General features: G+C 37.8%; 1 non-coding gene across 1 annotated transcript; it reads left to right on the top strand.

Annotated features, from left to right (window-relative positions):
• The first annotated feature begins 12416 nt into the window (after positions 1–12416).
• LOC148565151 (small nucleolar RNA R71) lies at positions 12417–12524 on the top strand. The gene has a single exon (XR_015884869.1). It is a non-coding gene; the product is annotated as a small nucleolar RNA R71 (small nucleolar RNA).
• Positions 12525–19066: the final 6542 nt, after the last annotated feature.

Genomic DNA, 19066 nt, shown 5'->3' with positions numbered 1-19066 from the left:
AAAAGGACTGCTGATGCTGTTGGATTCTGACCTCCTTGCACTCAAAGTGGATTTTCTGGAGCTACAGAACTCGAAATGGCGCGCTTCTAATTGCGTTGGAAAGTAGACATCCAGGGCTTTCCAGCATTATATAATAGTCCATACTTTGGCCAAGAATTGACGACGTAAACTGGCGTTCAACGCCAGCCTTCTGCCCAAATCTGGCGTCCAGCGCCAGAAAAGGATCCAAAACCAGAGTTGAACGCCCAAACTGGCACAGAAACTGGCGTTCAACTCCACAAATGGCCTCTGCACGTGTAACACTCAAGCCCAAGCCCAAACACACACCAAGTGGGCCCCGGAAGTGGATTTATGCATCAATTACTACTCATGTAAACCCTAGTAGCTAGTTTATTATAAATAGGACCTCTTACTATTGTATTAGGCATCTTTGGACGCCTGGTTCTTAGATCAGAGGGGTTGGCCATCTCGGGCATGCCTGGACCTTCACTTATGTATTTTCAAACGGTAGAGTTTCTACACTCCATAGATTAAGGTGTGGAGCTCTGCTGTTCCTCAAAGATTAATGCAAAGTACTACTGTTTTCTATTCAATTCTTCTTATTTCGCTTCTAAGATATCCATTCGCACCCAAGAACGTGATGAAGGTGATGATTATGTGTGACGCTCATCATCCTTCTCCCTTATGAACGCGTGCCTGACAAACACTTCCGTTCTACATGAATTAAGCTAGAATGAGTATCTCTTAGATCTCCTAACCAGAATCTTCGTGGCATAAGCTAGAATGATGGCGGCATTCAAGAGAATCCGGAAGGTCTAAACCTTGTCTGTGGTATTCTGAGTAGGATTCAATGATTGAATGACTGTGACGAGCTTCAAACTCGCGATTGTTGGGCGTTAGTGACAGACGCAAAAGGAGGGTGAATCCTATTCCAGCATGATCGAGAACCGACAGATGAATAGCCGTGCCGTGACAGGGTGCGTGAGCATATGATTCGCTGAGAGGAGGGGATGTAGCCACTGACAACGGTGATGCCCTTGCATACAGCCAGCCATGGAAAGGAGTAAGACTGATTGGATGAAGATAGCAGGAAAGCAGAGGTTCAGAGGAACGAAAAGCATCTCCATTCGCTTATCTGAAATTCCTGCCAATGAAATTACATAAGTATCTCTATCCCTTTTATTGTTTATTTTAATCTAATAAAATATCATGTTTAAATTCGCCTGACTGAGATTTACAAGGTGACCATAGCTTGCTTCAAGCCAACAATCTCTGTGGGATCGACCCTTACTCGCGTAAGGTTTATTACTTGGACGACCCAGTACACTTGCTGGTTAGTTGTATCGAAGTTGTGACAATTATGAATTAAGATCAGAGCACCAAGCTTTACCAGGGATTATTCGAACCTGGAGATCACAATTTCGTCCACCAATGTCAACGGGAATTGTATTGGTTCCCACCAAAGAAAGTTTTAGCTGTGAACTCTGCTTTATTTCAGTCGGGGATCCTTGGAGACTTGGGTTAGTGAGCTCTCTCTTCATGCAAGTGCCTTCCTCATTAGAGTGATGTAAGGGTCGAAAAACCTTGAATACCAAGTAATCCTTATGCATCCTCATAACTAATTTCCCTTTCTCCACATCAATCAGAGCTCTTCCAGTGGCTAGGAATAATCTTTCCAGGACTATAGAGTCATTTTCATCTTCTCCCATGTCAAGAATTACAAAATCTGCAAGGAGGAAGAATTTTTCAACTTTAACCAAGACATTTTTCACTATTCCATGTGCATGTTTCAGAGACTTGTTTGCCATTTGTAAGACTATCCTTGTTGGTTGTGACTTTTAAATTTGTAGCTTTTTCATTACAGATAAGGGCATTAAATTAATGCTTGCACCAAGATCACATAGGGCTTTGTCAAAGGTGATACTCTCAATAGTGCATGAAATCTAAAAGCTCCCTAGATCTAGCATCTTCTTTGGTCAGGACTACTGTTTCATCTCCCTTTAAGGTCTTATTCTTAGAGAGTAAGCCTTTCATGAACTTGACATAGGGAGGCATTTACTTTAGAACCTTAGCAAAAGGAATATTGATTTGTAACTTTCTAAAGATTTCCAAGAACTTTGAAAACTCTATGTCCTTGGTCTTCTTTTCGAGCTTCTGAGGGTATGACATCTTCGACTTGTGGTCAGGTGCCTTGGGTGGGGCGTGTACTATATTACCCTCAGTCTTTTCTAGAGATTCTATTTCCTCTGATCCCTTAGCAACTTGCACTTCCTCCTTTATCACTAGTTCACTTGCCACTGTGATGGCATTGCACCTTCTCTTGAACTAGGCACTGTGTCATTAGGAAGAGTGTTAGGAGGCCTCTCAAGTACTTGCTTACTCAACTGACCCACTTGTATCTCCAAGTTCCGAAGTGAGGCTCTAGTTTCCTACATAAAACTATGAGTGTTCTTGGAGAGTTCTGCAACTATAGAGTCTAAGTCAGGAGTATTTTGAGGCTGAGAGGGTGCTTGCTATGGATGAGAGGCTTGAAACTGACAGTTATTGAAATTATTCTGATTAAAATCACCTTGAGAATTGTTGAGGTTCGGTTGCCTCTAAGATTGGTCTCTCCACCCAAAGTTGGGGTGATTCCTCCATCCCAGATCAAATGTCTTAGAGTAGGGATCATTATTTTTCTGGAGGAATTGCCCATGAATTTAACCTGATCAGGAGTAAACTAGCTGTAATCATAAGTTTCACCTTGAGGGAAGTCATCACTCATATCATAAGAAGTATCTTGAGTACTGACAGCTGAGATTTGTATTCCACTCAAGTGTTGTGTAATAGCATTAATTTTTTGAGACATAGCCTTGTTTTGGGCAAGAATAGCATCTAAGGTATCCAACTTCATGAGTCCCTTCTTCACAAAGGTCCCCTCAGAAGAGTATAAATACTAGTTATTAGCAACCATTTCAATTAACTCCATGGCCTCATCAGAGGTCATTTTTCAAGTAATTAGCAATTTAGGAGGAATTTACTTTCAAGCAAGTGTTCAAGTGAGATAACTTTTCCAAGAATCACAAGAACGCATATAGAATAAGGGTTATTCTTCCGATCTACCCAGATTTATAAGATGAAGAACGAAAGTAATCCTTAAAACTAAATTAATAAATTAATTAAAATATAACAATAATAGTCTTAATCTATAGAAATAAACAGAGATCATAACCTTAACTAATGAGGTTTAGTGGCTCATGACTTCGAGAGAAAACTAGGGTTCAAAAATTGTGAAAGTACGGAGGAGAGAAGATCTCCCTGAAGGCTGAATCTTTTTCCTTTTATATCTAACTTAGTTTGATTTGAAACTAAAATAAAATAATAAATTCTAAACCTAAAAAATTTTGTTTGTAATTAAAAACAACTAAAATAAAATAAAATAGAATAATTAAAAGCTAAATCCAACTAGAGATGCTATTTTTATGAAGTGTGATCCGGATCTTTGGCGCTAAATGCCAAATCTAGTGTTTAGCGCCCTTGTGGGCAGAAAGCTCCCATTCATCTCTGGCTTGCTGGCGCTAAATACCAGGCTTGGCGTTTAGCGCCCTAGTGGGCAAAGAGCTCTCTCGCGCTTCTGAGCTGCTGACGCTAAACGGCCAAGTCCCCGTTTAGCGCCAGCTTGGCAGCTTCCAATTCTTCTCTTTTCTTGCACACAAATTCTGCCAAACTGATCCGAACTTCACTTTAAATAATTAAAACACCAAAGCAACTCAAAATAGCATCCAAAGAGGTTTTAAATAATAAAATAAGACTAAAACTCATTAAATTCTAACTTAAAATAAACAGAAAATAAGAAAAAGATGCTCACGCATCAGTGGCGTTTTGTCTCCCTTTACTTTATGGCTAGAGGTAAGGTTTAGAGTGATAGGGTGTTACAATATTGATGTCACCTCTTCGCCATAATTTTATGATAAAAATTGTAAGAAATTGGTAAGGTTTCAAAGGCGAGAGTATTCTTGGGATTTTAATGGTTTATCTCTAGCAGTTCCAACTCTCAGATATATTTTTTTTTTTGTTATTTGATTTTACTATTATTTAAATTTGGGAAAAAAATTTTTATTTGTGTGTTTAATTGTTATTGCAGTTGTTGATGATGACGACATTAATTATGGTGTTTTAAAAAAAATGGAGGTCAAAGTGAAGGTGATCTTGATAAACATGAAAGAGTTTTTTTATTGTGTTATATTGTATTAATGGTGGTGTTGGTAACTCATAAAAAAACGAATCAATCTAGTAAATTAAAACCGACTTATAAAACAACCCGTCTAGATCGCCGCACTTAACTCTGCATGCAAATTTGAGTCCAACGTTTCAATGAATTCATCATTCATATATATGTTTTATTGGCACGAATATGTGTCTTGGTATTGGCGGGGTATTGGTCAGAATGGGAATTTTTTCTATTATAAAATTAAAAAAAAAATTATTTCTCAAAAAAATAATCCAATTTTATATCTTGGAATCTAACTTTTTTTCGGATGGGGACGTACCCGGCAAATTTTATAAGCCACACTCCTTGAAAACTTTAAATTTCTACCTTTTTTTTCTTTGGGTTGGAAGCGATTTATTTGTGTATTCTTGTGTATTCTTTGAGATAATAATAATAGTTATCATTACTGTCAACGATATTAGAAAGGTCATATTTATTGTTTGTCCAGTATTTAACTCTTTAATTTTTCTTAACCAAATTAAATTAAATTAGATTTTTTTAAAATTAAGAGTTTTTAAATTCTTTTCTATGTATTCTCTATTTATTCTTTTTCTTCTTCTTCTAGGAAGAATTTGACTCAAAATTTGCCGTAGAATAAGACAAACTTCATATAAAACAAAAAATTTGCCGAAGTGCGATGAACTTATTCAAAATGCCTAACAAAAATTTCGAAAATTAAAGTCTTATTAATTTTTTTAGACAAATAATAATTTTTTATTATATAATAGAAAAAATTCCGGTTAGAATGTTGTGCCTTATTATTTTACTGATCAGAATATGAAATTAAGATTATTTTCTCTAAAAAGGAGTGTAAAAAAAATTAACATTGTGGTGGCCAAGCCACTAGCCCGCCATTAAGCGGAACGAGAATATATTTTTAGATCGTTTAACTAGATAAGACGGATAGTGGCGGAATTAGAATTTAAATATAGAGGGACAAGTTTTTATAATTATTCAAGTTTTTAAAAATTTATAATATTTTAACTTTAGATTTTTCATATAGTTTAATTATTTTATTAGTTCTTATAATTTTATCAAATTTTCAATTAGGTTTTTATAATTTAAAAATTTATAAGTGATTTTCTATTTTAGATAAAAATTATAAATTTGATCCCCGCAAGCTATTTTTTGTTTAAAAAAAATGAAATATTTTTAAAGAATTTGTTTTTGTGTTTAATATAGAATGTATTATGAAATATTCTAAAATAAATATTACAATATTTTTTTTCTAAACAATAATAACTAATAAAAATCTAATTATAAATTTTTATTTAACATAAAAATTTAATTATAAATTTTTAAATTATAAAGAGTTAATTAAAATTTTAATAAAATTACAAGAACTAATAAAATAATTAAATTTTATTATAATTAATTTATTAATAGTTATAAAATTATTATTTAAAACATAATAACGGATAAATTTATACTGAAATTATGTTTAACAAACATGAAAAGAAAACCTAAAACTACATAGCAATTATATATATGTTGAGATTTTGGAAAAATCATGGCCCATGCTACCCCTATGCTTCGCCGCTAAAGACGAAAAAAATTAGCTGCTTTGTCAACTGGTGCACGAAATTGTGATGTCCAGGCTCGAACAATCCCTGGTAATGGCTCCAAAGCTTGGTGCTTTGATCTTAATTCATAATTGTCACAACTTCGATACAACTAACCAGCAAGTGCACTGGGTCGTCCAAGTAATACCTTACGTGAGTAAGGGTCGAATCCCACAGAGATTGTTGGTATGAAGCAAGCTATGGTCACCTTGTAAATCTCAGTCAGGCAGATATAAAGTGATAATGGTGTTTTCGAATATGATATAATAAAATAGGGATAGAAATACTTATGTAAATCATTGGTAAGAATTTCAGATAAGCGAATGGAGATGCTTTTCGTTCCTCTGAACCTCTGCTTTCCTGCTATCTTCATCCAATCAGTCTTACTCCTTTCCATGGCTGGCTTTATGCAAGGGCATCACCGTTGTCAGTGGCTACATCCCCTCCTCTCAGTGAATAATATGCTCACGCACCCTATCACGGCACGGCTATTCATCTGTCGGTTCCCGATCATGCTGGAATAGGATTCACCCTCCTTTTGCGTCTGTCACTAACGCCCAGCACTCGCGAGTTTGAAGCTCGTCACAGTCATTCAATCATTGAATCCTACTCAGAATACCACAGACAAGGTTTAGACCTTCCGGATTCTCTTGAATGCCGCCATCATTCTAGCTTACGCCACGAAGATTCTGGTTAGGAGATCTAAGAGATACTCATTCTAGCTTATTTCATGTAGAACAGAAGTGTTTGTCAGGCACGCGTTCATAAGGGAGAAGGATGATGAGCGTCACACATAATCATCACCTTCATCACGTTCTTGGGTGCGAATGGATATCTTAGAAGAGAAATAAGAAGAATTGAATAGAAAACAGTAGTACTTTGCATTAATCTTTGAGGAACAGCAGAGCTCCACACCTTAATCTATGGAGTGTAGAAACTCTACCGTATGAAAATACATAAGTGAAGGTCCAGGCATGGCCGATATGGCCAGCCCCCTAAACGAGATCAATAGTCTCCTAAGATGAACAATGAAATAAAACTGAGACCAAAGATGGTCAAAAAGACGTCTAATACAATAGTAAGAGGTCCTATTTATAATAAACTAGTCACTAGGGTTTACATGAGTGAGTAATTGATGCATAAATCCACTTCTGGGGCCCACTTGGTGTGTGTTTGGGCTGAGCTTAAGTGTTCCACGTGCAGAGGCCATTTGTGGAGTTGAACGTCAGTTTCTGTGCCAGTTTGGGCGTTCAACTCTGGTTTTGGATCCTTTTCTGGCGCTGGACGCCAGATTTGGGCAGAAGGCTGGCGTTGAACGCCAGTTTACATCGTCAATTCTTGGCCAAAGTATAGACTATTATATATTGCTGGAAAGCCCTGGATGTCTACTTTCCAACGCAATTGGAAGAGCGCCATTTCGAGTTCTGTAGCTCCAGAAAATTCACTTTGAGTGCAGGGAGGTCAGAATCCAACAGCATCAGTAGTCCTTTTTCAACCTCTGAATCTGATTTTTGCTCAAGTCCCTCAATTTCAGCCAGAAAATACCTGAAATCACAGAAAAACACACAAACTCATAGTAAAGTCCAGAAATGTGAATTTAACATAAAAACTAATGAAATCATCCCTAAAAGTAACTAGATCCTACTAAAAACATACTAAAAACAATGCCAAAAAGCGTATAAATTATCCGCTCATCACAACACCAAACTTAAATTGTTGCTTGTCCCCAAGCAATTGAAAATCAAATAGGATAAAAAGAAGAGAATATACTATAAATTCCAAACTATCAATGAAACATAGCTCCAATCATATGAGCGGGACTTATAGCTTTTTGCCTCTTGAATAGTTTTGGCATCTCACTTTATCCATTGAGGTTCAGAATGATTGACATCTATAGGAACTTCAGATTTCGAATAGTGTTATTGACTCTCCTAGTTCAGTATGATGATTCTTGAACACAGCTTCTTTATGAGTCTTGGCCGTGGCCCTAAGCACTTTGTTTTCCAGTGTTACCACCGGATACATAAATGCCACAGACACATAATTGGGTGAACCTTTTCAGATTGTGACTCAGCTTTGCTAAAGTCCCCAATTAGAGGTGTCCAGGGTTCTTAAGCACACTCTTTTTTTTTTTTGCTTTGGACCTTGACTTTAACCGCTCAGTCTCAAGTTTTCACTTGACACCTACACGCCACAAGCACATGGTTAGGGACAGCTTGGTTTAGCCGCTTAGACCAGGATTTTATTCCTTTAGGCCCTCCTATCCACTGATGCTCAAAGCCTTGGGATCCTTTTTATTTGCCCTTGCCTTTTGGTTTTAAGGGTTATTGGCTTTTTTTGCTTGCTTTTTCTTTTTCTTTCTATATTTTTTTTTTCGCCTATTTTCTTTCTGCAAGCTTTGTTCTTTGCTGCTTTTTCTTGCTTCAAGAATCATTTTTATGATTTTTCAGATTATCAAATAACATGTCTCCTAGTCATCATTCTTTCAAGAGCCAACATATTTAACATTCTTAAACAACAACTTCAAAAGACATATGCACTGTTCAAGCATACATTCAGAAAACAAGAAGCATTGTCACCACATCAATATAATTAAACTAAGTTCAAGGATAAATTCGAAACTCATGTACTTCTTGTTCTTTTGAATTAAAACATTTTTTATTTAAGAGAGGTGATGGATTCATAGGACATTCATATCTTTAAGACAAAGTTACTAACTACTAATGATCATGTAATGAAGGCACAAACATAGATAAGCACATAACATAGAAAACGAAAAACAGAGAAAGCAAAAACAAGGAATGAATCCACCTTAGTGATGGTGGCGTTTCCTTCTTGAGGAACCAATGATGTCCTTGAGCTCTTCTATGTCTCTTCCTTGTCTTTGTTGCTCCTCCCTCATTGCTTTTTGATCTTCTCTTATTTCATGAAGCATGATGGAGTGTTCTTGATGTTCCACCCTTAGTTGTCCCATATTGGAACTCAATTCTCCTAGGGAGGTGTTGATTTGCTCCCAATAGTTTTGTGGAGGAAAGTGCATTTGAGGCATTTCCGGAATCTCATGGTGATGAGCTTCATACGCCTCTTGAGCTCCATGAGTGGGCTCTCTTGCTTGCTCCATCTTTTTCTTAGTGATGGGCTTTTCCTCTTTAATGAGGATATCTCCCTCTATGTCAATTCCAGCTGAATTGCATAGGTGGCAAATGAGGTGAGGAAAGGCTAACCTTGCCATGGTGGAGGACTTGTCAGCCACCTTGTAGAGTTCTTGAGGTACAATCTCATGAACTTCCACCTCTTCTCCAATCATGATGCTATGGATCATGATGGCCCGGTATATGGTAACTTCAGACCGGTTGCTAGTGGGAATGATTGAGCATTGAATAAACTCCAACCATCCTCTAGCTATAGGCTTGAGGTCCAATCTTCTTAGTTGAATCGGCTTGCCTTTGGAGTCAATCTTCCATTGAGCTCCTTCTACACATATGTCCATAAGGACTTGGTCCAACCTTTGATCAAAGTTGACTCTCCTTGTGTAGGGGCGTGCGTTCTCTTCCATGTATGGCAAGTTGAACGCCAACCTCACATTTTCCGGACTAAAATCTAAGTATTTCCCCCGAACCATTGTAACATAGTTCTTTGGATCCGGGTTCTTACTTTGATCATGGTTCTTGGTGATCCATGCATTGGCATAGAACTCTTGAACCATTAGGATGCCGACTTGTTGGATGGGATTTGTTAGAACTTCCCAACCTCTTCTTTGAATTTTATGTCGGATCTCCGGATACTCATTTCTTTTGAGTTTAAAAGGGATCTCAGGGATCACCTTCTTCTTGGCCACAACATCATAGAAGTGGTCTTGATGGGCTTTGGAGATGAACCTTTCCATCTCCCATGACTCGGATGTGGAAGCTTTTATCTTCCCTTTCCCTCTTCTAGAGGATTCTCTGGTCTTTGATGCCATCAATGGTAATGGAAAAACAAAAAAGCTATGCTTTTACCACACCAAACTTAGAATATTGCTCGCCCTCGAGCAATAAACAAAAGAATAGAAGAAGAAGAAGAAGAAATATGGAGAGGGAGAGGGAGATGTGGTTTCGGCCAAGAGGAGTGTAGAAGGGTGTGTTGTGTGAATTTGAAGAAGAATGGATGGCTTTATATAGGGAGGGGAGGGGGGTTAAGGTTCGGCCATATGGGTGGGTTTGGGTGGAAAATTGGTTTTGAATTTTGAAGGTAGGTAGAGTTTATGAGGTAGGTTTATGGGGAAGAGGAGATGGATGTGAGTGGTGAAGGTTTAGTGGGGAAGAGAGATTGAGGTGATTGGTGAGGGGTTTTTAGGGAAGAGTGTTTGTGGGGTTGTGTGAAAGAGAGTGGTGAGAAGAAGTGAGTGGAGGTAGGTGGGGATCCTGTGGGGTCCACAGATACTGAGTGGATCCTGTGGGGTCCACAGATCCTGAGTGGATCCTGTGGGGTCCACAGATCTTGAGGTGTCAAGGCATTTACATCCCTGCACCAATTTAGGCATGCAAAATGCCCTTGCACACAACTCTGGGCGTTCAACGCCAGGTTGGTGCCCATTTTGGGTGTTCAACGCCCATTTGCTGCCATTTCTGGCGTTGAACGCCAGAACCATGCTTGTTCTGGGCGTTCAGCGCCAGGATGCTCCCATTCTGGCGTTCAGCGCCAGAACTATGCTCTGTTCTGGCGTTTGAACGCCAGACAGATGCTCCTCCAGGGTGTGATTTTTCTTCTGCTGTTTTTGATTCTGTTTTCAATTTTTATATTTATTTTGTGACTCCACATGATCATGAACCTAAGAAAACATGAAAAACAATAAAAATAAGAATTAGATAAACATTGGGTTGCCTCCCAACAAGCACTTCTTTAATGTCAATAGCTTGACAGTGAGCTCTCATGGAGCCTCACAGATGTGCAGAGCGTTGTTGAGACTCTCCAACACCAAACTTAGAGTTTGGATATGGGAGTTCAACACCAAACTTAGAGTTTGGTTGTGGCCTCCCAACACCAAACTTAGAGTTTGACTGTGGGGGCTCTGGTTGACTCTGTTTTGAGAGAAGCTTTTTCTGCTTCCTCTCCATGGTTGCAGAGGGAGATCCTTGAGTTTTAAACACAAGGGAGTTCTCATTCCATTGAAGGACTATTTCACCTCTGTCAACATCAATCACAGCTCTTGCTGTGGCCAGGAAAGGTTTTCCTAGGATGATGGATTCATCCTCTTCCTTTCCAGTATCCAGGACTATGAAATCAGCAGGGATGTAAAGGCCCTCAACCTTTACTAATACATCCTCTACTTGTCCATAAGCCTGTTTTCTTGAGCTGTCTGCCATCTCTAGTGAGATTTTAGCAGCTTGCACCCCATAGATTCCCAGTTTCTCTATTACAGAGAGGGGCATGAGGTTTATTCCTGAACCAAGGTCACACAGAGCCTTAAAGATCATAGTGCCTATGGTACATGGTATTATGAACTTTCCAGGATCCTGTCTCTTCTGAGGCAATGTCAGTTGATCCAGATCACTTAGTTCATTGATGAACAAGGGAGGTTCAACTTCCCAAGCATCAATGCCAAATAATTTGGCATTCAGCTTCATGATTGCACCAAGAAACTTGGCAGTTTGCTCTTCAGTAACATCCTCATTCTCTTCAGAAGAGGAATACTCATCAGAGCTCATGAAGGGCATAAGGAGGTTCAATGGAATCTCTATGATCTCTAGATGAGCCTCAGAGTCCTTTGGTTCCTCAGAGGGAAGCTCCTTATTGATCACTAGACGTCCCAGGAGGTCTTCCTCCTTAGAATTCACGTCCTCTCCTTCCCTTACAGGTTTGGCCATGGCGCTTATGTCAATGGCCTTGCACTCTCCTTTTGGATTCTCTTCTGTATTGCTTGGGAGAGTACTAGGAGGGATTTCAGTGATCCTTTTACTCAGCTGGCCCACTTGTGCTTCCAGATTTCTAATGGAAGACCTTGTTTCATTCATGAAACTCACAGTGGCCTTGGATAGATCAGAGACTAGATTTGCTAAATTAGAAGCATTTTGTTCAGTGTTCTCTGTCTGTTGCTGAGTGGATGATGGAAAAAGTTTATTATTGTTAAACCTGTTTCTTCCACCATTATTAAAGCCTTGTTGGGGCTTTTGATCCTTCCATGAGAAATTTGGATGATTTCTCCATGTTGAGTTATAGGTGTTTCCATAAGGTTCACCTAAGTAATTTACCTCTGCTATTGCAGGGTTCTCAGGATCATAAGCTTCTTCTTCAGAAGATGCCTCTTGAGTACTGTTGGATGCAGCTTGCATTCCATGCAGACTCTGAGAGATCATATTGACTTGCTGAGTCAATATTTTATTCTGAGCTAATATGGCATTCAGAGTATCAACTTCAAGAACTCCCTTCTTCATAGGCGTCCCATTACTCACAGGATTCCTTTCAGAAGTGTACATGAACTGGTTATTAGCAACCATGTCAATGAGTTCTTGAGCTTCTGCAGGCGTTTTCTTTAGGTGAATGGATCCACCTGCAGAAGTGTCCAGTGACATTTTTGATAACTCAGATAAACCATCATAGAATATATCCAGGATGGTCCATTCTGAAAGCATGTCAGAAGGACACTTTTTGGTCACTTGTTTGTATCTTTCCCAAGCTTCATAGAGGGATTCACCTTCTTTCTGTCTGAAGGTTTGAACATCAGCTCTAAGCTTGCTCAGCTTTTGAGGAGGAAAGTACTTGGCTAAGAAAGCCGTGACCAGCTTATCCCAAGAGTTCAGGCTATCTTTGGGTTGAGAATCCAACCATAATCTAGCTCTGTCTCTTACAGCAAAAGGGAAAAGCATGAGCCTGTAGACTTCAGGATCTACTCCATTAGTCTTAACAGTATCACATATCTGCAAGAATTCAGTTAAGAACTGAAAAGGATCTTCAGATGGAAGTCCATGAAACTTGCAGTTCTGCTGCATCAGAGAAACTAATTGAGGTTTCAGCTCAAAGTTGTTTGCTCCAATGGCAGGAATGGAGATGCTTCTTCCATGTAAATTGGAATTAGGTGCAGTAAAGTCACCAAGCATCTTCCTTACATTATTATTATTTTCGGCTGCCATCTCCTCTGCCTGTTCGAAAATTTCTGAAAGGTTATCTCTGGATTGTTGTATTTTAGCTTCTCTTAATTTTCTCTTCAGAGTCCTTTCAGGTTCTGGATCTGCTTCCACAAGAATGTTCTTATCCTTGCTCCTGCTCATATGACAAAGAAGAAGGCACAGAAAAATAATAATAATAATAGAGATCCTTTATACCACAGTATAGGGATCCCTGTGTGAGTGGAAGAAGAGGGGGAGACAAAGAATGTAATATAATGGAAGAAACACAACTGTGAGGATGGAAGAGAGGTGAGATGAGATGTTAGGATATGAATGAATAAATAGAATGAGATGGGGGAGGGATAATTTTCGAAAATTATTTTGAAAAAGAGTTAGTGATTTTCGAAAATGGTTTTTGAAAAATGTTAGTAATTTTTCGAAAATTTTTGAAATAAAAAATAAAAATAATTAGTTAATTAAAAAGAAATTTTTGAAAAAGAGGGAAGATATTTTCGAAAATTAGAAAGAGAGAGTTAGTTAGGTGGTTTTGAAAAAGTTAAGAAACAAACAAAAAGTTAGTTAGTTAGTTGAAACAAATTTTGAAAGGATAAGAAGTTAGGAAGTTAGAAAAGATATTTTGAAAAGATATTTTTGAAAAAGATAAGATAAGAAGATATTTTTAAAAGATATGATAGAAATTAGTTTTTGAAAAAGATTTGATTTTTAAAAATCACAATTAATGACTTGATTCACAAGAAATCACAAGATATGATTCTAGAACTTAAAGTTTGAATCTTTCTTAACAAGCAAGTAACAAACTTCAAATTTTTGAATCAAAACATTAATTGATTATGTTATTTTCGAAAATTTGGTATATAAAAAATAAGAAAAAGATTTTTTGAAAAATATTTATGGAATTTTCGAAAATAACTAAGAATTTTGAAAAAGATTTGATTTTTGAAAAAGATTTTGAAAAAGATAAGATTTTCAAATTGAAAATTTGATTTGACTCATAAGAAACAATTTGATTTTTAAAAATTTTTGAAAAAGTCAACTCAAATTTTCGAATTTGATGAGAGAAAAAGGGAAAGATATTTTTTTTTTATTTTTGAAACTTTTATGAAAAACATGAAAATTATGCAATGCATGAAATTTTTAGATCAAAACATGTGATGCATGCAAGAATGCTATGAATGTCAAGATGAACACCAAGAACACTTTGAATGCCAAGATGAACATCATAGACACAATTTTGAAAAACTTTTAATGCAAAGAAAACATGCAAGACACCAAACTTAGAATTCTTTAATGCTTACGCACTAAGAATTCAAGAATGCATATGATAAACATGAAAAGACACAAAACAAAAATCATCAAGATCAAACAAGAAGACTTACCAAGAACAACTTGAAGATCATGAAGAACACTATGAATGCATGATATTTTCGAAAAAATGCAAGATGCATATGCAAGTGACACCAAACTTATGATATGACTCAAGACTCAAACAAGAAACAGAAAATATTTTTGATTTTTATGATTTTCTAATTTTTTTGGATTTTTCAAAAATTATTTGAAAAAGAAAAATAAGGATTCCAAAATTTTTAATATGAATTCCAGGAATCTTGCATTCTTAGTCTAAAGCTTCAGTCTAGGAATTAGACATGGCTCACTAGCCAGCCAAGCTTTCAAAGAAAGCTCCAGTCCAAAACACTAGACATGGCCAATGGCCAGCCAAGCTTCAGCAGATACCTCTCATGCATACAACAGCAAATTTTATTGGCAACAACTAACTTGCTCTTGTGATGATGATTAGGAAGCCTCAGTCCAAAAGAATTTAGACATGGCTTTGCAGCCAGCCAGGCTTCACATGCTTCATGAAACACTAGAATTCATTCTTAAAAATTTTGAATAAAATTTTTGAAAACATTTTTAATTTTTTTCGAAAACAGATGAGAGATTTTTGAAAATATTTTTGAAAGAAATTTTTTTTTTTGAAAATAAAATAAAAAGAAAATTACCTAATCTGAGCAACAAGATGAACCGTCAGTTGTCCAAACACAAACAATCCCCGGCAACGGCGCCAAAAACTTGGTGCACGAAATTGTGATGTCCAGGCTCGAACAATCCCTGGTAATGGCTCCAAAGCTTGGTGCTTTGATCTTAATTCATAATTGTCACAACTTCGATACAACTAACCAGCAAGTGCACTGGGTCATCCAAGTAATACCTTACGTGAGTAAGGGTCGAATCCCACGGAGATTGTTGGTATGAAGCAAGCTATGGTCACCTTGTAAATCTCAGTCAGGCAGATATAAAGTGATAATGGTGTTTTCGAATATGATATAATAAAATAGGGATAGAAATACTTATGTAAATCATTGGTAAGAATTTCAGATAAGCGAATGGAGATGCTTTTCGTTCCTCTGAACCTCTGCTTTCCTGCTATCTTCATCCAATCAGTCTTACTCCTTTCCATGGCTGGCTTTATGCAAGGGCATCACCGTTGTCAGTGGCTACATCCCCTCCTCTCAGTGAATAATATGCTCACGCACCCTGTCACGGCACGGCTATTCATCTATCGGTTCCCGATCATGCTGGAATAGGATTCACCCTCCTTTTGCGTCTGTCACTAACGCCCAGCACTCGCGAGTTTGAAGCTTGTCACAGTCATTCAATCATTGAATCCTACTCAGAATACCACAGACAAGGTTTAGACCTTCCAGATTCTCTTGAATGCCGCCATCATTCTAGCTTACGCCACGAAGATTCTGGTTAGGAGATCTAAGAGATACTCATTCTAGCTTATTTCATGTAGAACAGAAGTGTTTGTCAGGCACGCGTTCATAAGGGAGAAGGATGATGAGCGTCACACATAATCATCACCTTCATCACGTTCTTGGGTGCGAATGGATATCTTAGAAGAGAAATAAGAAGAATTGAATAGAAAACAGTAGTACTTTGCATTAATCTTTGAGGAACAGCAGAGCTCCACACCTTAATCTATGGAGTGTAGAAACTCTACCGTATGAAAATACATAAGTGAAGGTCCAGGCATGGCCGAGATGGCCAGCCGCCTAAACGAGATCAATAGTCTCCTAAGATGAACAATGGAATAAAACTGAGACCAAAGATGGTCAAAAAGACGTCTAATACAATAGTAAGAGGTCCTATTTATAATAAACTAGTCACTAGGGTTTACATGAGTGAGTAATTGATGCATAAATCCACTTCCGGGGCCCACTTGGTGTGTGTTTGGGCTGAGCTTAAGTGTTCCACGTGCAGAGGCCATTTGTGGAGTTGAACGCCAGTTTCTGTGCCAGTTTGGGCGTTCAACTCTGGTTTTGGATCCTTTTCTGGCGCTGGACGCCAGATTTGGGCAGAAGGCTGGCGTTGAACGCCAGTTTACGTCGTCAATTCTTGGCCAAAGTATGAACTATTATATATTGCTGGAAAGCCCTGGATTTCTACTTTCCAACGCAATTGGCAGCGCGCCATTTCAAGTTCTGTAGCTCTAGAAAATCCACTTTGAGTGCAGGGAGGTCAGAATCCAACGGCATCAGCAGTCCTTCTTCAACCTCTGAATCTGATTTTTGCTCAAGTCCCTCAATTTCAGCCAGAAAATACCTGAAATCACAAAAAAACACACAAACTCATAGTAAAGTCCAGAAATGTGAATTTAACATAAAAACTAATGAAAACATCCCTAAAAGTAACTAGATCCTACTAAAAACATACTAAAAACAATGCCAAAAAGCGTATAAATTATCCGCTCATCATCAACCGTAGTAGTAACATTGGTAGTGGTGTAACTGATATGATGGTGTTAAAAATAATTAAGGTGATAATGCTGCATATTCGTATAGATTTAGGGATTCAGAAAAGAAAAGTAGTGACGGTTTTGACTTGTTAGTTTGAAAAAGGTGTTAAAACATAAAAGTGAGAGTTTCGAACATTAAAGACGATAGAAAGAGTAGGGGTAGTTTTAAAATTGTGGATATTTTTTAAACGGAGTCAACGAAAATGTAATATTTGAGTATTTTTGTAAATGCATGAAATTTATTTTTTTATGAATACAACTTCAGTTTTATTTTTTAGTAATATTGTCAATATTTTAAATATTCATAAATAGAACTCATAGTTTACTTGTTAAAGAATTAATTAGCAAACTCTAAATTTGGTTTTTATAATTTTTGTATAAATTTAATTTTGATGCACTCTTCGAATAAAATAGTTTTATATATACATTTAATTACACTACATTAGAAAAATTAACTACTTTTTATATTAACCGTATAAATATAAGTGGTCATCTAAAAAATAGATATAATTGTACAGTTATATACAATATTTTATATTGTAAGTATATTAGAATTAAACTCTTTTTGTATTAGATAAGCATATTTACTTATTGTTCCGAGGGTTACCTGAAACTGTAGGTCGATCTCGGACGAGATCTTCTGTATCGGTCGGAGATGACGTGTCCGGCTGGTGGGCGGCGTCCTAAGCTGTCGCGTCCGACTTGTTGGGCTTGCTATGCTGCTGATCCTTTGTCACCGGAGGGTGGGGGTACCTGCAAGGGACTCCGATACTTAAGTTAGCAAGGGTATTAAGCAGGTTTTTAGTAGAATCAGAGTATGAGTTATACATGGGTGCTCCAGTGTATTTATAGTGGTGTAGGCTGACCTTTCTAGATAAGATAAGTTAGTTATCTTATCTTTATCTTTAAGTGAGGTCATCTTATCTCTTAGGGGAACCACCCTTATCTTTCTAGGCTTTAGCTGCTTTTAGATTGGGCTGTGTCCCTTCCTTTGGGACTGTTTGGGCCTCTCGTGGCAATTTGGCCGAGCTCTTTGAGAAGAGGTCGGATGGTCCTAACTTGAAGAGGTCGGTCGACTGGTCGTCAAACATCCCGGGTCAGACAGCTCGACCCAGGGTATGAACAGTGCCCCTGCTTGAGTTCGGTCTTTCTTTTGAAGTCGAGTTTTTAGGACTTCGACCTCTTTTGGGGAAGCCGGACTCGAGCAATCTTTTGTTGGGTCTGTTTGTAGAACTTCATTTAAGTAGCTTTAAATGCGGAACGTTTCTCCTTGTAGCACGCATTTTGCACTTTTCTTGGGAACGTGCGAGGGTTTTGAAAACCCATTAACTCCCCCCTTCACCGTTTCCTTTTCTCATTTTGAATTTTTCACAAAGCCTTTCACTTCCATTTCCTTTCTCCTTGCTTACTGCAACTTTTCCTTTCTCCTTACTTCCTCTGTTGCTGTTCTTTCGTGCTCTCCTCTTCTTTTTTCGAGAAGGCGATCGTTAGCATGGCTTCGTTTGTTGTTTCAAACTCTTGATTGCTTCACCATTCCTTCTTCATTGCAGGTTGGTTTCCTATCTTCTCTTCGCCATTTCTTTTTATAGTTTCGTTTTGGCTTTTGTGGAAGTTTGAATCTTTCTTTTACTTGCTGTGTCTGATCGTTTCTGCTATGTACGCTGTTTTGGGGCTTCTTTAATTTGTAGGTTCCTTCATTTTTCTTGGTAGTTGACATATTTAGGGTTTTTGAAATGTTGTTACTACTTTCGCTTGTGTCATCATATTTGAGGTTTTGGGATGGTAAACTGTTTGATTCTTTGAAAAAGGATTGCGCCTTTGATGATTTTCGCCATGTTGATAGCTTTCTTTACTGATAGACTTTGTAGAAGATAACATTTTTCTGATGGCTTGCTTTGATTTTCTTCTCGTGTTGTTGCTTATTTGGAAGGGGATTATTTTCTTCGCTGAGAGTTTTGTTGGGATGTAGCCTTTTAGACTTTTTCTAAATCTTTACTCTGTCTCTGCCTCCAAAGGACGCCCCTGGACCCTGGTGTGCATCTTGGGGTTTTCCTTTTACTGTTTGTGTTGCTCTTAGTCATGTTTGTCCGAGCTGATTTCTTTTGTTCAAGCTGTTTTGGTTAGTAATCCATTTTCTTTTCTAGCTGTAGGACTAGTTGACCATGTCTTCTCGCAAAAATATTGTCGAGACGTCTTCCAAGGTTCCTGAGGGTATGTCCGATTGGCTGGACTCCCTCGTCTTGCTGTGTGTTTCTCTAGCCGATTCTGAATTTTGTGCGGAGCTTAGGAAACATCATCGAATCTGTAGTAGTAGAGATCAAGAGAACAACTATGAATTGGTAGCTCCTGA

The sequence above is a fragment of the Arachis ipaensis genome, chromosome B5 (genome assembly GCF_059453495.1).
Source record: "Arachis ipaensis isolate K30076 ecotype BB chromosome B5, ASM5945349v1, whole genome shotgun sequence".
NCBI classification, from domain to species: domain Eukaryota; kingdom Viridiplantae; phylum Streptophyta; class Magnoliopsida; order Fabales; family Fabaceae; genus Arachis; species Arachis ipaensis.
The sequence above is the reverse complement of the archived record's forward strand: the minus strand, read 5'-3'. Positions and strand labels throughout refer to the sequence as shown.